Source organism: Vanacampus margaritifer, chromosome 15 (genome assembly GCF_051991255.1).
Source record: "Vanacampus margaritifer isolate UIUO_Vmar chromosome 15, RoL_Vmar_1.0, whole genome shotgun sequence".
Taxonomy (NCBI): Eukaryota; Metazoa; Chordata; class Actinopteri; order Syngnathiformes; family Syngnathidae; genus Vanacampus; species Vanacampus margaritifer.
The window spans coordinates 12,870,592-12,889,705 of record NC_135446.1 but is presented as its reverse complement, the minus strand read 5'-3'; the positions used below and the strand labels follow the sequence as shown (position 1 = coordinate 12,889,705).

The 19,114-nt window shown below is 41.1% G+C and overlaps 1 long non-coding RNA gene across 2 annotated transcripts; it reads right to left on the bottom strand.

The window, feature by feature from the left end:
• Window positions 1-807: 807 nt before the first annotated feature.
• On the bottom strand, window positions 808-18,771 carry LOC144035266 (uncharacterized). 2 transcript variants are annotated; one of them, XR_013288398.1, is made up of 3 exons: window positions 17,078-18,771; window positions 15,731-15,907; window positions 808-910 (listed from the first exon to the last, which is right to left on the bottom strand). It is a non-coding gene; the product is annotated as an uncharacterized LOC144035266 (long non-coding RNA). The 2 variants fall into 2 exon arrangements; XR_013288399.1 differs by lacking the exon at window positions 808-910 and adding an exon at window positions 8,827-9,443.
• Between the last annotated feature and the right edge of the window lie 343 nt (window positions 18,772-19,114).

Here is a 19,114-nt window from a genome sequence, read left to right as displayed (position 1 = left end):
ATGAATTATACATTAAATGACTGCTATAAGTTCACTGAACACCAAAATATATGTTTTTTCAATTTTAACCCCTTTTTTTTTTAAACTAGCTCAGAGTTGCTAATTTATCAAAAAATATATATAAAACATACTCCTAGGCATTCTGCAACATGATATGAAATAGATTAACAAAAAAAAACCACAATTTTACCATCTGATGGTTTGCTGAGAAGATGGTTTTGTTTGGATTGATTTCCAGCTCAACAAAACAGCATGTTGCCAGCCATCTTGTCACCACCACTCTGGCTCATGTAAGTGCAATATTCATCCACTAGATGGCCCCATGCAGGGGTCAGAAGTGGCACTCTGGACTTTTGAAGTTAAAATTGTAAAAAAAAATAAAATAATTTGTTTTGTTGTTGTGTTTGTTATTTGAGTAGCAGAATTTATAGGGGCCAAATTTGACCCCGTGGGTTCTCCAGGGTTAAAGGCTACAAGGAAGGGGCGGAAGAAACTGTAGTGGCATGAATATTTTTTTTACCAGATTACGCTTTCAAAGTTCATTATAAGGGGCAGGTGAGATACAAAGGATTCCTTTTGTCCCAAAGAGCAGCACAGCTCAAGGACACAAGAAGGATTTTGGTAAAATGCCGTAATCTTTATAGAGGGTTCCAACAGAGGAAATTCGTAAAGAGACAAATTGGATTTAAAAACGTCAGCAAATTTGGGTCTGAAATGAAATCTGAGGTCTAAGATCTGTAAACTGTAAATGAGAAGTGATTACAGCTGATTATACTTTAATCATTAGCCCTGACATCATACCTGCACGTAACCCTGAGGGGATCGAGGCGACCGTGTTCCCCTCCAACCAGGGGCGGCGTTGGCGATGAAGCGTCGTGGTCAAATCTCCCCTCCGACGTCTGCCCTCCATCTGCATATTCCCAGAGTGACACAACTAGTTAGCTGGGTAATAAATCAAAGCCCGGCTGCCCAATTTGGCCGCCTAATGTAATTAATAAGTGCTAAAAGCGTTTAAGTGGCCCATGATTTTCAGATGCCACTTTGAGGTGAACTTTTCTTGCCTGTGGAAGACAAACACGCTGCCGGTTCTGAGGAAGAAAACAGAATTGAGGTGGAAACGAGGCAAATTCTAAAAACATATGCAATCTCTTTTTTCTTTTTCTTTTTTTTTCCCCTGGAGAGCTCAGTATTGTTCATTCGGTAATTTTACCAATTTGACATGTCATCATTATTGCTCTCATTTTTTTTTTTTTTGTATGTGGGTGATTATGTGTGTGTGCGTGCGTGCGAGTCAGCATTTCAGTTTGTCTACTACTACTTTTTTCTTCCATGTCTAAAAATTATGGGAAATGTAGTCCTACATATCAGTTAATGGGAAAAAACATTGTCAGTTTTCCAAAGTAAATGTCTTATTTTGGTGAAACACTCTTTTGGGAATATTTATAGAGCCTGAAATCGGAGGATTTGGACAATTCAAAAAAAAAAAAAAATGCTCTAAAAAATCATCAAAATACTGAATATGATAAAAGATTAGTAATTGATTACTTGTTGCACCTCAAGGGTCTTCTGAGTACCATCTTGTATAAGACTACACATTCAATGTTGCACTTCTTGTGACTTTTGAATTTAGTTTAACATTATCTGGTCTCTTTGAATATATTATAGCACTGTGACGATTCACCAAAATATCGACTCATCAAATCTGTCAATTATATCACCGGGACCCCGATCTCTGCATCCCCGGTTTTTCGCACCTCGCTAAGATACATTTGCAAGTGAGCAGGCGGGAAGCAAAAGGGAGGAAGTGGAGCCAAGAGAGAGAGAGCAGCATTGCCAGAATAAAGCAGCTCTTGTCAACGAGTGGATTTATGGGCGAATTGACGGGTGAGGCGTAATCAGGCTCCCGGATCACATCCACAAGCGTGTGATCGCGTCTGGATTTGGCTAATGTCTCCCCCCACCCCCGCGCCTCTTGCTCAGCGGGCTTGCGGCTCAGACGCCGCGACTGTTGACAGCTGCCGGAATTGGGATTGTTGTCGGTCCGGACCTTCGTCAGGTGGCGCCGTAATACGGAAGAGTGCGGAAGTGAGTCGGAAGGGGTGGCTCTCAATTTAGCGCCGGGTTCCCTCGGCTACGATAACAAGCTAGTGACGGAAAAGATGGCGACCGCAGATACGAACGTGGCTGAAATGAGTTTCCAAGCTTAGCTTTTTAGAGATAGATTGAGGCTTGAGTGCAGGAGTCTGCCGAGGTGACGGCGCCGCCACCCAGAGCGCCTTTCTTTGGCGTACGGCACGTCGTAGTGATAAGACCCTACCGGAGTTGTAAAGTCCTGATCCCGAAAGTCAAAGCCTTGTCACAGTTTGGCTTTAGGTAGACTTTGGTTCCTAAAAGCAGACACACCGGTTGAGTAGTAGCACCGTTGGGTAAAGCCAATCTGTGGTAGGGTTTTTTTTTTTTATCTATTTTATGGATTGTGTGCGAGTGCGTGTGCGTGTGCGATTGTTTTTTTCTGTTTTGGGGATTTATTTTCCTGTTTTTTGCAATATTTTTTATAGTTTTTCTTATTTCAGTTTTTTCAGTTTTATGGAATATTTGATTTATGTTTTTCAAAACATTTTGGGATTTTCAGTATTTTTGTATGTATTTTTTTCTTCAGAAGAAATAAACATCATTTTTTAATATAATTTTTTTTCTATTTTATGGAATAATTTTTCCTGTTTTTTTCACAATTTTTTTTCTTTGTTTTGGATTTTTTTTTTCATGCTATATTTTTTCACTATTTTTTTTTGTGATTTACAGAATACTTTTTTTCAGTTTTTCAGATTTTTTTTCTTCCTGTGTTTTTAAAATGTAAAATTTTTCTTTTTTATGGAATCATATTTTTGCAAATTATTAGGTTTTTTTATTATGTTTTTCTGTGTTTTGGAATGTTTGTGTTCTTTTTTTATGTAATATTTTTTCCTGTTTCTCAAAATATTTCTGTTTTTCAAAATATTTTTATGAAATGTCTGTGGTAGGGTTTTTTTTTTTTACTTTTTGGACCTGGATTTGATGATGTCTTAAAAGGAACCCTGACTGTAATGGCAATTTATTTGATTGTTACTAACATAACTCTGAAATGTATTTTTCAAAAATCATTTCTAATTAAATACAGTTTGTAGAAACTTTATTTGGACGTACGCCACCATTATTTACGTCAGTAAGTTAAGCCTCGTAGCGTTCCTAAACAAACAACAAGCGATCGAGAGAGTCACCCTCCCTCATGCTGTGCTCTCGACATTCACCAGACGCATTCAAGAGTTTTGATCGTCCCTTTAGGAACGCTACCAGGCCTAACTTGCTTTCTTTATAGGCGCTTCACATTGCTCGGCAGAGAACCGGCCGCCATTTTACGTCACCACACACTGAATGAGTTGCGACGTAAATAGCAATGGCGGCGTACGTGCAAATAAAGTTTCTACAAAGTGTATTTAACTCAAAATTATTTTTGAAAAATTTGTCTCATCGCTATGTTGGTAACAACCAAATAAAATCCAATCTAGACCAATTAGGAGTCTTCAATTGTCATTTTAACCAGATATGTTCTGCTCCTTTGTCAAACTGATTTTTTTTTTTTAATCTGCCTACCTAATTCCCAGAAACCACAAATGGATTATGTCCAAGCATTTGCTCTCTTTATTACTAACATTGTAAAATGTGATATTCTTTGTCGTTGCCATTTAAGTCCATTTATTTTTTTCTGGGGTTTAAATCAGAGTTCTCAGTCCTCATTGAAGTCTGCCCTCCTACAATGATGAAAGCTTAGAATTGTTAGAAAATTTAAATACAGCCCGTAACATAAATAGATAAATAAATCGGCAAATGCAGCTTTACAATCAGACAACCGAACCTGGCGCTTGTAAACCCAGCGGTGCATGTAAAGACGGCTTCTCACATCTAACTTTAGGGCAAAAAGGAAACATGCTGCATGTTGACAGACGTTGTAATGAGCTTAATTGTGTTGCTTGTATGAAACGCCGCTGGCAGGCAAGTGGATTAAAAAACATTTTCCAGCAAACCTCCAACTCATTAATGACATTTAACCATGATCAGGCCAGTTAACAAATTATTGTAGAACACCAGCAAATAAGTACAGAAATTTGATAACTGGCTACATTAAACTGTGCATTTAATGAGTGAACAAGACGATTTAAAATGTCAGTTTATAATGTATTGACACCGAGGCTCCATTATCACTTTTATTGTACATCCTCTATTAGGCATATTTCCGAAGACGTCGTTTCTGCGAGTAGTTTGTTATGATAATGAAATTGGTCTGCTTTAGATGTCATAAGTCATAAGTCACAGTCCTAGTTTTGAGCCTTGCGTCGCGAGTGCCGGCGGATTACCCCGCTTATGTTTTGTCCAAGTTTTACGCAGGTTCCATCACATCGTCATATTTGTTTTCATTGTTGTTTTTTTTATTAATTATTTTTTTGTTTTTATTTTGTCCAGTGAGCAAGCCAATCTTTTGGGCCATATTGTAGTATGTCAATTTCTTCCGTGTCTAAGAATCATGGGAAATTTCCCTTTCCCAGGATTTCACTTTCCTTTCTTTCCTTTGGTCCTTCCTCGTGTCTCCTGACGGCCTCACGACTCTGGCTGGAAGTGTTCGGTTTAGGTGAACGGTGTGGGATTTTTTAATAGGTTTTAGGTGAACTAATGAATACACACTCACACGCACGCACACATACTCGCCCACATACAAAATAAAAAATAAATAAAAAATTAAATAAAAATAATAAAAAAATAAAAAAGAGCAATGATGATGACATGGCAAATAGGTAAAATCACCGAATGAACAATACTGAGCTCTCCAGAAAAAGAAAAAAAAAGAATCATGGGAAATGTAGTCCTACTAGCCTAATGCTGCGGTTGACGGTAAGGCCCAACGTCAACTGAGATTTTCTGGCAGTCTATTTCCTTTTTTTCCTTTTTTTTTGGGCAGTATATTTCCAATGTTACAATGCGGAACTGCCAAGGTTGGATCATGGTGAGCGCATTGACTGGTTTAGCGCTGTTGAACTGTCAAACAAGATAGCATTTAGCATTAGCTAAAGTCTCCGGATTGACTAGCGATTCAAATTGTTATTGATCGCATATTTGATTGTCGAAATGGTAGCGTCCCGGTTTTTAATTCTGAAGTCTGGTCTACTTCAGTGATCCCATCAGTAGCGCACTCACTTATTTAGCATCTCCTGAACCACAGTTGCACGAGTCGGAGTGTGCATTGGCTAACGTGTCATTGCACTCTCGCTGTCAGGCGCATCATAATCGCTACACGCGGGTGAACTTTTCAAAACAAGCTCGGCGACACGCACGCGTCAAACCTCCTCCGGGAGCGGCTGTGAAAAGAGACCATTTGCAGTAGGTTGCTACGTGTTTTTATGCGTCTCATCCCCTCTTGATAGGCCGCAATTTGCTGCAGACGCCGCGGCGGAATGACAAATGGCTGCTTAGAAAAGATTACCCTCAAACGCCTGTTTCTGTGCAAAAGGAAAGCTGAAATGAGAGAAAAGTCAGGCAAAATCACAACATCAGACAGCTGTTATCGGTTCATTGTTTAGAAAACCTCATAGGTACGCTTGTATGCATTTTTGGGTGATTTAGCGACTGCGCCTAGCAAATGTGAGCATACATTCTTTGTGCTGAATAATGGACCTATTTTCGATGGTCTCCTACCGTGCACGGCTAATGTTATTGTGAAAGGTCTGCTAGCTGATGTGGGAATTCTTCTAATATGAATAAAATTACAGGTCAGACATAATTGCGTAGCGAGCCGTAGACCTGCATCCAGTGTGGACACTGCTGTGGTGGTTTCAAGGCTTTGCAGGAAACTAATACATAAACTTGCACTGAATAATACTTCTTAATAAATGTGATTGGCATATATTGTTCCCTCCAAAAGTATTGGAACAGTGTTTTTGTTGTACCTATATACTGAAAACATTTTGGTTTCAGATCAAAAGTTTAAAGGTCAAAAGAGATAAAAGTTTGGAGTTCCAGCTTTAATTTCATGGAATTTACATCAAGACAACAATTCAAGACAGAGCGCCTTTTGTTTGGAGCCGAATTAACTTGCAGCCAATTAGCGTTTAATACTTTGCAATATCTGCATCAAGCCAGCGTCCCTTTGACTTCATCAGACGGTTGCATTCTTCTTTTGAAATGCTTTTCCAGGCCTTTACCGCAGCCTCTTTCAGTTTTTGTGTCGTTCTCCCTTCAGGAGGTAAATTTCACGCTCTGTTGGGTTCAGGTCTGGTGATTTCCACTTTCCCCCCTTTTGTCGTGTTCTCCCGATTAGTTTGGATGCTTTTTCTGTAAATTGCCAGCCGACAGTTTTGTCATCTTCAGAATTCATTTTGCTGTGACCATCATGAGTTACGTCATCTCTTTGTCTTCTTCATCCTCCTCCTCATCTTTTTCAATGACCAGACTTCAAACCAATAGACTCAGCATGCATTTTACACCGAATGCACTTAATATGGATTCCGTCTTTGTATTGCTTAGGGAATTGCATTTCCTTTTCACACACAGTAAGACATCCGTTAATAAGCCTTGTTCTACTTTTGTTGGCTCAAATTCCAACATCTTTAACGATTCGACGATGGAAGTCAATTGACTAACTTAAATTGGCATGTACCGTTTGTTTTACTTTCATTTGAGGAGAAATGTAATTGATGAAAACATATTGACGAGCACATTTTTCATATAGGCTGCTGGGAAGTGAAGGTGGGCTGAACTTAACTCATTCACTGCCATTGACGGCTATAGACGTCAAAAATTCATTTGAACTATTTTTATTAGTTTAACATTTGTTAAGAGTATGAAAACCTAGAAAAAAAATTGGTGTACATTTAGAACAGATGTAAAATTTGTGATTAATCGTGAGTTAACTATTGAAGCCATGCAATTAATTACAATTAAGAATTTTAATCGCCTGACGCGATTTTAAAAAAAGATTATTAAAAATTAGGAGCGTCAGGCGATTACAATTTTTAATCGTAATGAATCGCATGACTTCACTAGTTAATTCACAATTAATCAAAAATGTTATATCTGTTTTAAATGTACAATAAAAAAAAATTCTAGGTTTTCATACTCTTGTTAACAAAAGTGGGGAAAAAATGTTTAACTAATAGAAATAATGCAAATAATTTTTTGACGTCTATAGCCGTCAATGGCAGTGAATGAGTTAAGGATAGCAGACTAAACAACTTTCTTTTTTTTTTCACTTTCTGTAGGTAAAACCTATACTAATTCCATTCTTCCTACTATAGACACGGCTACACAGGTTTAAAAAAAATAATAATCAAAGTGGTCTCTGGTAATCCTGCGACGTCTACACAAACATTAACATTTTCATTCTCCTCTCATCGCTAATAGCCCCAGGGAAAGCCAACCATGCGTATTCTATTAAGAAAACGGCACGCCCAGTGCTCCCAAAGTCTCGCTCTTGATTCATACACATCCACAAATCCCTTGGCGAAAGCTGTTTGTGTTCACCAGAGCCTGCAAGACGAGGGTGGGGGAGGGGGGGGGGGGGGGGGGGGGGGGGGGGGTCAAAACATTGAGACAACTTCAGAACACACATCACAAATGTGACTTTTCACAACTTGTATGTTTTATCATTTCATTTGTGATGTACTCTGGCAACTTAATATTCTTTTTAAAATATGTTCGTTATTGTGGTTTTAGCGTAGCTGAATTAGCCACACGGTGATTTTTTTTTTCCCCTCATAACATTTTCCAACATCTCTTTCTCTGTCTTTAAAAGTATCTGCAGAGCGGTGACATCATTTAAGTATAAAGCCATAAAGAGTGCAGGAGGCGTGGCTCCACTGGCTGCAGGCGACAGTAGCTCAGATTTAGAAAAATTGGGTGCCGGCCAGAGAAGATGTAGCCCGAGGTGTTTGCGTCTCCCAATTTTCAAACTAAAACTGATCAAATAAATCAGCAAAATAGTGAGACTTAAGTTGACCTGGTTTCACCCTCGATATAATCTGTGCTGTGTTCATCACGCTCGAGAAAGTACCACGGTGTCACCAAGAAAGTCAAATTAGTTTAAACGCTTGCTTCTTTGCAAACCTTTGCAAGATTCCCGCAATCAAAACACTACACAACTGCAGGGAGCACTTTCCAGCATGATGGAAATTGGATGCATAGTTAATTTCGCAGTGGGTACACGTTGAGCCGCGCAGGCGTCGCTGTCGCCGAGGGCTGTTTGCCCAGCAGGTAAGGAAAACATGGCTGACATTTGCCCGCCGTTCATTTGCGCGGGGGACTCCAGCCTGCTGTGAGCCACACTGGGCAGGAAGCAGAGAAGTGGGCAAAGTTGAATAGCCAATCACATTAAAGAGATGCCGTCTCCGGGGGAGAAACAAAACATCAGCTAGGAAACAGAATTGGAAATTGCCAGTGAGCCTGCTTGGCTAGCCTGCTTGGCTACCACCAGGTCGGGTTCAACAGTGTCTTTATCGAACTGATATCCAAAACACTAACATTATGAAGAATATGAAATAAGTAAAATTTTATTTTCCATCCTAAATAAGTTGACATTTCCCAACAGATGAGCACTGTGGTCCAAAAGTAAGATCCAGTCATTTGTCATTGAAAGGGAGAAAGACAACACTGCCCCCTATGTGTGAAGACTATTATTACATGCACAGAGAGTGAGGTGAAGTAGGGGTGACATTCTCTGCAAATTCACCAGACCCCGAACCTTGAACGCATCAGGCCTCAACACACTGGGGTCAAGACTAGTTTTCACTTCTTCCTCTTCTACGCCTACTTTGGTCACATTTTCAAAAGAAAGAACCTCACTTAAAGCAGAATTCCGTTACTGAACAATAAAAAAAGGCAATAATGGGCAGCTTTGGCAACACTTGAAAGAAGGACAGATTTTGATCACATAAATGGAGGTTGTGAACGGCAGCTCGCCCGCATTAATGCGGAATATCACGTCGCTGTCAGCGCGGTCATCAGAGCAGAACGGAACGAGCGCGACGCACTTGCCAAATGGTGCAGATAAATTAGAGTTCCATCAAGATGGCAGACCCCTCACCGGCTTTTCTGAAAGGTGTCATCTGCTATAATTTCTTGGTTTTCGCTGACCAATAATATGGCTTTTATTTAGCCCGCCTGCGGATTCTCAACAGTCTTTCTCCGGCAAATGGGCACCTGCATGCAAATCAAATTACGACTCCAAGTCATCCTCAATGCTCTACTACAAGCGGGGCGGCAAAAACTTTTGCTTTTCCTGCTTTCACTCCGACGCGTCCTTTCGCTCCATCCGGAGGCCTTTTATGTGTCATTTGTCTTGTGAAAATCTTCCGGCGCCGAGTTATTTGCTGTCAAGGAGGCAGGAGGCATGTCACGCACTTTTAAGATTTGTGGAGCACCTGCGCAGACAAAAAAGACACCTTCAGGAGCTTGGGGGGGGGTCGGCTTGTTGAGATAATAAACACTATTTAAATGCTAAATGAGAGTCATTGCTGCCATCTAGGGGCCAAAAATAGTCATTAGGCTAACTACATCTGCTTGAAACTTTCACCACAGCTGGCTAAGGCTTTCCTCCACCCGTTTTGCAAAAAAAAAAAAAAAAAAATTGGAGAACGTCTTTTAACGTCCTTGGCGGCCCTCCGTAGGTTTTTACTAAATGTCATTTAACGTTTTTGGCAGTCAAAGAGTTAATATGTTCATCATAAAAAGTTTGAAGCTTCGAATTGGCCAAGATTGTTGTGCTGACTCATTTAAATTCAAAAAGTATTATTAATTCCAACCAGCTCAAATAATTTGGTAATTTTATGGGGATTTCGTGAGCCTTTTGTGCATCCAAAAGTTGCCGTAGCTCTGACCTCTCGTACATATTATGCAGCTTTATGGCCACTGTTTACCAGCTGGTTTAGCGCCGCGCACCCTTAATTGCATTCATTATCTAAAGCTGCAGGTCCGGGCCAAGGTTATGAGCGGGGCGGGGGGGGGAAGATTGGGGATTTCAGTTATCTCTTGTTTACTGCGAAAAAAATAATATACTTTTATCTAAGACTAACTGCCAGTAGTGTTTATGATAAGTAATGAGCGCATATTGTCAAAAAATAATGGAAAAACGTGAGGGAAGGGATTTTTCTTCCACATTTTTATCTCAGCCATTTTTCCCATACAGAAACGAAATAAGGATGTTTTAGGCCATCATGGCTTGAGTCGCATTAAAAATGGGAAGGCAAAATGAAGTTTCTTTGTGTAGTGGGGGGACACATAATGGAGTTCTCGCCATTCCGAGAAGTGAAGTGGGGAAAACGGAATGCTGGAGTTTAGTATTTACCTAAAAAGCAGCCGTTTGAACTTGACCTTATTTATTTTTATACTGATCAATGTGAGCACGCAGACGCTGCAATCAGCATCGGTGGCTCTCGTCCCGGCTTCCATAAGAAAACATATGCGGGGGGCAGATGGGGAGGCTTGTTCGGGTTTTATTTGTTCGGGACGTGCCAAAAACACAAGCACCTGATTGATGAAAGCTGCCGCAACAGAGGCTCACCTGACGTTGAAAACGGCGACAATATGGCCGCTTGACCCTCGATGTATTTATGTATTCCACGCACGAGGCAGTTTTAAAATAACATGTGCTGAAGTACCTGCCTTGAAATAGAAAAACGGATAGCAGCACAGAGGATTTAGGTCAGTCAGCCACCTACACCTTTCAAACATGTTTTTTTTCTGAATACATTTTCATGTTAAATCCTCGTCACCGCTGCGTGGATTCTTGCAGGCTTATTCAGGTTACTTTTAGTGAAGTCATGAGAAAAACACACAAAATGGCATTTAGTTATCGACTTGCCACCTAGTTGAATTTATAAGCCCTTTGATATGACAGGAAGGACAGCGGATGGGGGAGTGAGTGTTGTGGCGCTGGGGGTGGATTTTTATCGGTGTGAAAGAGTGACATTTCCATTAGCTGACAATCCAGGACGCCTCGTGGAATCCGAGTCTTCGCGAGCCCACCCCTACCCTTGCTTGCCACGCAGGGCCTAGCAATACCGATGGCAGCCTGTCAAGGCAACGAAAGGCCCAAATTGATCACAAGGCAAGATGCATTGAGGACGCCAGTAAAAGACCTTTTTCACAAAACCCGGTAGTTAAGTGATCGTTGTGTGCATCAACTTTCGGTGTAAAAGCCACTGCGTCGTATTGGGATGCTCTTCCTGCGTTTTCAAACTTTCATTCGTTTCCCCCCCGACGCAGAAATAAAACAGAAGTGGACTGGAGCTATTCGGCGGGATTAAAGACCATATTTTATTATCAGGAAAGGGCAGCACGCAAGTCTACAGTAACATTTCACCTCCGAGGATTTCGAGTTGGAGCTAAAGTGTCAGATGCCCGAAACCCAAGGCTAATTTAAGAGTCTTATGTCCAGTTCAACCTCTGAAATTATAAAAGCAATCGCCACAGCATTTTGGATTATATTGGCATTCAGCCTTAGACGCCTCACTATAAAAAGCTTTACGTGTTAACTACGACCAATCGGCACCAAAATTGACATGCACAGCTCTCTTAACTCATTCACTCCCAGCCATTTTCACTGAAGCAATCCCCTTTGCTCCGGGCTGTTTTACTGGATTTTGACTGATTTTGCAAGGCCCACAGAATATTGTGTTCTATTGCTATAAAAAAATGGAACCTACCAAAAGAAAGATTAGCATCTCTTCTTTCATCGGGTAAAAAAAAGTATATATCTGTTTCCGTTTTGCAGTAATTAGTATTAGAATATAGCTAGGTTTAATCATTATTCACAAATCTGCTTAGAACTGTACTTGTTTTCAACACGGTCCTGGTTGATCTCTTATACTCTGCTGCCACCTGCTGGCCGTTTTTGTAATAACTACCATTGCTTCAACCGTTTTGTGCAGTTGAGAGGCTGCATCAAAGTCTTCTGTATGCTCTAGCATTAAAAAAAAAAAAAAGTGGGACACTTAAAACGTTTAAAATAGAAATAGCAACATGATTGGTTTGTTTACAATTGGTCGAAATTTTCTGAAATTGGGGCCACTTGTGAGCTACACTCACCCTCCACCCCACCCCCGCCAACAACCGTTTCTCATAAGGTACCCGCTAGCTAAGCAGAGCTAGCTACCTAGCTATCTAACGGACAACTAAGCGGAGCTAGCTAGCTAGCTAGCCAAGCAAGAAGCCCATATCATATTACTGTCCTGTATGACTGACCCGACTCACATTCTGCATCATGAGTTCCAGCTACTGCCTTCCGGCAGGAGATCCAGGGCCCCCAGAACCAGGCTGAACCGCTACAAGAACTCATTCCTGCCGACATCCATCAAATTACTTAATAACCGACATTAACTAAGTGGTGCAATATATACATATAGGAGTGTGTGTGTATTATTTATTTTTTATAAATTTATTTTATTTATTATTTATTTATTTTAATTATCTCTCTATTCTGTTGTTTTTCTTACTGTAAACTACTGCTGCACTTCTTATTTAATTTTGATTTTATCTCTTTCTATTCTGTTGTTTTTTCCTTACTGTAAACTGCAGCTGGACGGAGTCCAGGAAAAAGTTCCCCACGGGGAAAATAAAAGTATATCGTATCGTATCGTATCGTATATTTGGTAAATATTGTACTGTAGCTCTGTTGTTCTGTCCAACCACCATGAAATCCATTTTCATATCCCTCTGAAAGGTTAGCCTAATATCATTGAAGGGTAACAACCTTTATTTCAAAGGCTGCATACCAAGAACAGCCAGTACAGTTAAACTTTAATAACTATGAATAATTAAAGTTCTTGTGCGGGAGAGGGGACGGCCATTTAACTCGAACAGATAAAAGGAGATTTAGACGAGGCCTTAAACGGATGTCTTTTTGGTGCTCATAAATTACGTTGATGCAGGCTTCGGCCATTGACGTTTATACTATACAGTTGGTGTACTCAAATAATAACAGGAATAGATAAATATAGCAGGAGAAAACATAGCACTGGCATAGATTATATAACCTGCTTACCCAATCAGAGGTTAATTGCCTATATTGCCTTAACCAACAATCTGTTTCCGCAGGCGACAATGAATTAGGAACCTTAGGCGATATTCTTGACTGGAAGCAGGAACAAGCCACTTTCAGCCACGGAGCCATCTTCTGACAAAGAGGGCAAACCAGCTGAACCCGGGCCGTCAGCCAAGTAATGATAGACTGCTTCGGGGCACGTTCGCGTTGGGGCCTGAAGACGCTCGGGGATAAACGCCTGCGCTTTAGATTTTAAAGCACTGCCATCGCCTAATAAAGATGTCTATCATCATGGGAAAATAAGTAACCTTGTCAGGGCACCAAGTCTGCTCCGGCTTGGGCGGCGGTTAGGTATGATCAGCAGCCCCACAAATCAATCATGCATAAACAACGGGACAAGACGAACTGGCCTACAATAACAATTCCGGGGGAATATTGCGGCATAAAAATTGGATAATGAAAGTCGAGAAGCCGTGCCAGTAATAGCATCAAGCTAATAAAAGAGATAAGCAATCAAATGGGGAGCCGAAGTGCAGTAAAAGGAACAAGATCAGTTTTCATTCTTTTGGATGTCAGAAGCGGGCGGGTGGGTGCTTATATAGATGAAAAGACACTCTTCTCAAAACTCCAAAATGGGAACTAATTAAAATCAGAAACGTGGTCAGTGACAAACCAGGGAAGCATGGAAGGACACAATACCCATTGTGTTTAGGCATGGACAGTCATTTCAATATTGTCAACAGTGTCTTTTTCTTTGCCTTAGGTTTTAAAAAAGCAAAATGGATATAAGCCATGGAGGAGAGACACCAGAGAAAAAGGAAAGGGGACGTTTTGACTGGAAACAGTCACATCCGTCCTCTGATGTTCGCTGTTTCAAATTTTATTCAGGTACATGGTGGAGGGGTAAGACAGATCCACAAAAGATGGACAGACTGATCTGGCACTATTGGTTGTGTGAACAAACACTCAAAATACCCCTTCCCACACGCAAAAAAAAAAAAAACGGTCTTGACCTTGAGACAGGTCTGAAGACCACTTTTTAAGGGTCTATTTTTTTTTTTTTTTTTTTTGGAGAGCTCAGTATTGTTTATTCGGTAATTTTACCAATTTGAGATGTCATCATCATCGCTCTTTTTTATTTTTATTTTGTATGTGTGTGAGAATGTGTGTGTGCATGCATGTGAGTGTGTACTCATTAGTTCACCTAAAACCTATTAAAAATCCCACACCGTTCACCTAAACCGAATACTTCAGAATCCAGCTAGAGTCGTGAGGTGGTCAGGAGACCCGAGGAAGGATCAAAGGAAAGAAAGGAAAGTGAAATCCAGCACCGACCAGACATCACCTACTACCCACCGGGTTACCAACCAGAGTCTTTCACCAACCCCAAAAACATCTAAATTCCAACAAATTAGGGAGACCTCAAGAGACCAAAGGAGAGACTGAGGAAAGGAAGGAAGGATAGATGAAGCGAGAGTGAGATCCACAGACACCAGCTTCCACCGAGTCAACGACCAGAGGAAGAAGCAGATTGTGTTTGAATTTCGATAGATGCTGGTGTGGTGGATCTGGCATGCATGAAAACCTCCACCAAAGAGGGGAGGAGGGTCTCATCTTGGAATCAAATTTTTGCTTGCTCTTGTCTCAGTCTTGGACAGGATGGACTTTTGGTCAAGACTGGTTGAGATCGGGCCAGTACTGCAGCCTTCCCTTGCTCCCGTGTTTATTCCATTGATCTTTTTTTGGGGGGATGATTTTTCTGATTTATACATTCTTAGTCTTGTCTTGGTCTTGTACTCCAAAAGTCTTGGTCTTGTCTCAGGTTCGACCTCCAAAATTCTTGGACCTGCGTCGATCTCGAACACCAAAAGTCTCGTTTTGACTCAGTCTTGACCCCCAAAATTCTTGGTCACGATACACTCTAGTCTCGACAATGCCTTGGTCTCAGTTGGTGTGTGTGGTCTTGGAAAAGGCAAAAATCAATAAAAAAAAATCCTGGCACAATGAATCACAAAATAAAGGCAGGGTAACTGCATCAGATATTAGTTTAGCAGTGGAATGTGTGCTACCTGATGTCATCATTGCACCAATTCCTTTCATTGGTTTATTTTCGATAAGACAAAAAAAAAGGGCAATTGGTTTGGACTGTCAAACGTCTCAAAAGGCATGCTCGTTGGAAATGAAACATTCCCATTGGCGAGGTACTTGAGAGGAAGAAGTTAATGTGTACACATGGAATTTATGTATGTCAGCATGATGGTTGGGAATGCTGCGTTGTTGCAGGGCCAGGTGTGGGAGTCGGCCATTTAATTGCATGCCCGCGGCTGGCGTGAGCACCTCACAGCAGGAAAACGAACGATCGCACAAATGGCTGTCAAAGTTGTTTTTTGACATGTGACAAGATGTCAAGCCGCTAATCATCACATGCTCTTGCCATTCGCTTAACGATTGTTGCCACAAGAGTCGCACCGCATCGCCATTTGTCGGAATACGGAACTCGCTCCTAACAAATGACCGCGCGATGGATTTACGTAAGAAAGTGTTTGTTTCGTTAATCCGAGCTGGGCATGCGATCCGTCGGTAACCTAAAGTCCATTTATCTGCCCACAACAAGGTGGCAGGGGCCGAGCCGGGATTAAAGAACCGGCTGCCGTGGTCGGCTCTCACCTTCAGCACTCTGTCTGGAGTCGGAATGAGAGCTCTCCATCATGCGACGCCCTGCCTGACAGCGGCCGGAGCAACGAGGTGGAAAGAGCAATGGGGTGTCGCCATCTCTGTGAGCCCCGCTCCCTCATGGCGTCACTGCTGCCTAGATTTTTTTTTGGGGGGGGGGGCTGCACCTTGCTGGCCCAAACACACAAGACAAGTTAAGGAAAAGGTGGAGCACACTACATAAATGACTCACTAGTGGAAAATCCAAATCACTTTAATTTGCCTTACTATGAGTAGCCCCCCCCCCACACACACACACACACACACACACACACAACCAACGTCCCATTATATGTGGACGTTTTTTGATGATGGTTTGTAGCTTAGGTGGAGTTGTACAACAGACAGGTAAAAAACAAAACAAAAAAAACACTTTTGAACTTTTAAGCCCACTGAGGGGCGAACGTTGGCAAAAGCTAGCGACTGTTGATTTCTCATCAGGGTTCGTTCAAGTTCACGTGCATTTGCACAATAAAATGTTCATATAGTCTACGTTATTTTATTTTATTTTTTTTCCTCTAATTTTTTTTTTTCTGGAGAGCTCAGTATTGTTCATTCAGTAATTTTACCGATTTGACATCTTTTTTTTTTCTTTTAAAAAAAAATTGTATGTGGGTGAGTATGTGAGTGTGAGTGTGTGTGTATTCATTAGTTCACCTAAAACCTATTAAAAAATCCCATACCGTTCACCTAAAGCAGCCAGAGTCGTGAGTCTACGTTATTAACCGCTATGTCTACGTTTATTTATTGATTCACACAATTCCAATTTCCAACAACACCCCCCATCGGTAAAAAGTAGATGTGGCCAAACGTATGCATGCCATTCATTTTTGTGAGTATTCACCAAGTAGAACGCGCATTTTAATTATCATTTTAATCATACCGAAAAACAAATACTTTGTCTAATTAATTAATATCTAAGTAATGCAAGATATTTTACAATGGCAACAAACTAAAGACGAAGTGATTCAATCTCTCAAGTAATAGTAACACTGTAAGGAGTAGTGGGTGACAAAAAAAAGATAAAGATATGAAAAGCATCATTTTAAGTCAAGGAGAGAAGCAATTTGACAATGCATGTACAGCATACTCAGGCACTCTAAAGATATAGAAAAGTATAAGTGTACGGGGGAGTTCCTTCCCACTTGCCCCCCAAACAGTGATGTTGAAAATCGACGCCAAATTTTCATTTTATGGCCCGTCAGCTCCGTGATACAGAGCAAATGAATGTGGCGGCAAACAAATCTATCAAATCCTGCGTCAAATAACCGCACGGTGCCTCTTGCCGTGACTTAAGGATACATCCCGGGGGGGTGTGGGAGGTGAGAGGCGGGGGAGTTGGTGAAAAGAAGAAGGGGTCAGGGTACAAGTGTCCACACAAACGGGCTGACTTCCTTCAGACATCTCAGCCATCGCTGATAAAACGTTCACATGTAGAAGTCAGTGCTGCAAATGATCAATAACAGGATAAGAGTGCTAATACATCACTGACTGATGTAACATATTTACGTGATGAAGAGAAAAAAAGAAAAGTCATGTGTTAAGTACACCAAAGACTTAATGTGTGAGAGGTAGCATGCTGCCGTCAGCCATCCAGAAAATGCCTGAAAATGAAAAGAGCAGTGTTAGAACACATCAAAAGAAGCTAGGCTAACTGTTAGCTTGCACGGTAACTACACTGTTGATGCAAACACATTTACGTGATGAAGAGAAAAAAAGAAAAGTCATGTGTTAAGTACACCAAAGACTTAATGTGTGAGAGGTAGCGTGGTGCCGTCAGCCATCCAGAAAATGCCTGAAAATGAAAAGAGCAGTGTTAGAACACATCAAAAGAAGCTAGGCTAACTGTTAGCTTGCACGGTAACTACACTGTTGATGCAAACACATTTACGTGATGAAGAGAAAAAAAGAAAAGTCATGTGTTAAGTATACCAAAGACTTAATGTGTGAGAGGTAGCGTGGTGCCGTCAGCCATCCAGAAAATGCCTGAAAATGAAAAGAGCCGTGTTAGAACACATCAAAAGAAGCTAGGCTACCTGTTAGCTTGCACGGTAACTACACTGTTGATGCAAACACATTTACGTGATGAAGAGAAAAAAAGAAAAGTCATGTGTTAAGTATACCAAAGACTAAATGCGTGAGAGGTAGCGTGGTGCCGTCAGCCATCCAGAAAATGCCTGAAAATGAAAAGAGCAGTGTTAGAACACATCAAAAGAAGCTAGGCTAACTGTTAGCTTGCACGGTAACTACACTGTTGATGCAAACACATTTACGTGATGAAGAGAAAAAAAGAAAAGTCATGTGTTAAGTACACCAAAGACTTAATGTGTGAGAGGTAGCGTGGTGCCGTCAGCCATCCAGAAAATGCCTGAAAATGAAAAGAGCAGTGTTAGAACACATCAAAAGAAGCTAGGCTAACTGTTAGCTTGCACGGTAACTACACTGTTGATGCAAACACATTTACGTGATGAAGAGAAAAAAAGAAAAGTCATGTGTTAAGTACACCAAAGACTTAATGTGTGAGAGGTAGCGTGGTGCCGTCAGCCATCCAGAAAATGCCTGAAAATGAAAAGAGCAGTGTTAGAACACATCAAAAGAAGCTAGGCTAACTGTTAGCTTGCACGGTAACTACACTGTTGATGCAAACACATTTACGTGATGAAGAGAAAAAAAGAAAAGTCATGTGTTAAGTACACCAAAGACTTAATGTGTGAGAGGTAGCGTGGTGCCGTCAGCCATCCAGAAAATGCCTGAAAATGAAAAGAGCAGTGTTAGAACACATCAAAAGAAGCTAGGCTAACTGTTAGCTTGCACGGTAACTACACTATTAATGCAAACACCTCTCCTTGTCATTTCTACCGGTAACTGACTTGTAACACGTTCTAACCAGAGGTCACCGACAAGATGCTTTTAGGGCAGAAGGTCATGCACCAAAGACCACATGAACCTGCTCTAAAAATAATTCTCAATGTCAAAATGCGCGTTTCACACAACGACATAGGATGGAGCCTTTTTGGGAGCGTTCAATCATAATGAGCAGGCCACTGCACTCAAAATGGTGACTGTGGAGAAATGAATGTGCTGCCAGGTTACTTTCAAAAAGCTCTGTGAGGTGGGAGAAATGCAATCAGTCATCAGTGGCTATAAATTTCACCGTGGAGAGAAGAACGCCACATTTGCGCTGATGCAGCCAAATAGTTTGACAGAGAGCGCGCTGGTTTGACCCCCCCCCCCCCTTCACCCACTCACACCGAGTTTTCCAATAGATTGCTTATGTGAATGTACTTTTAAGTTTATGGGTGTGTATGATGATATGCATACTGTACATCATTGCCACAC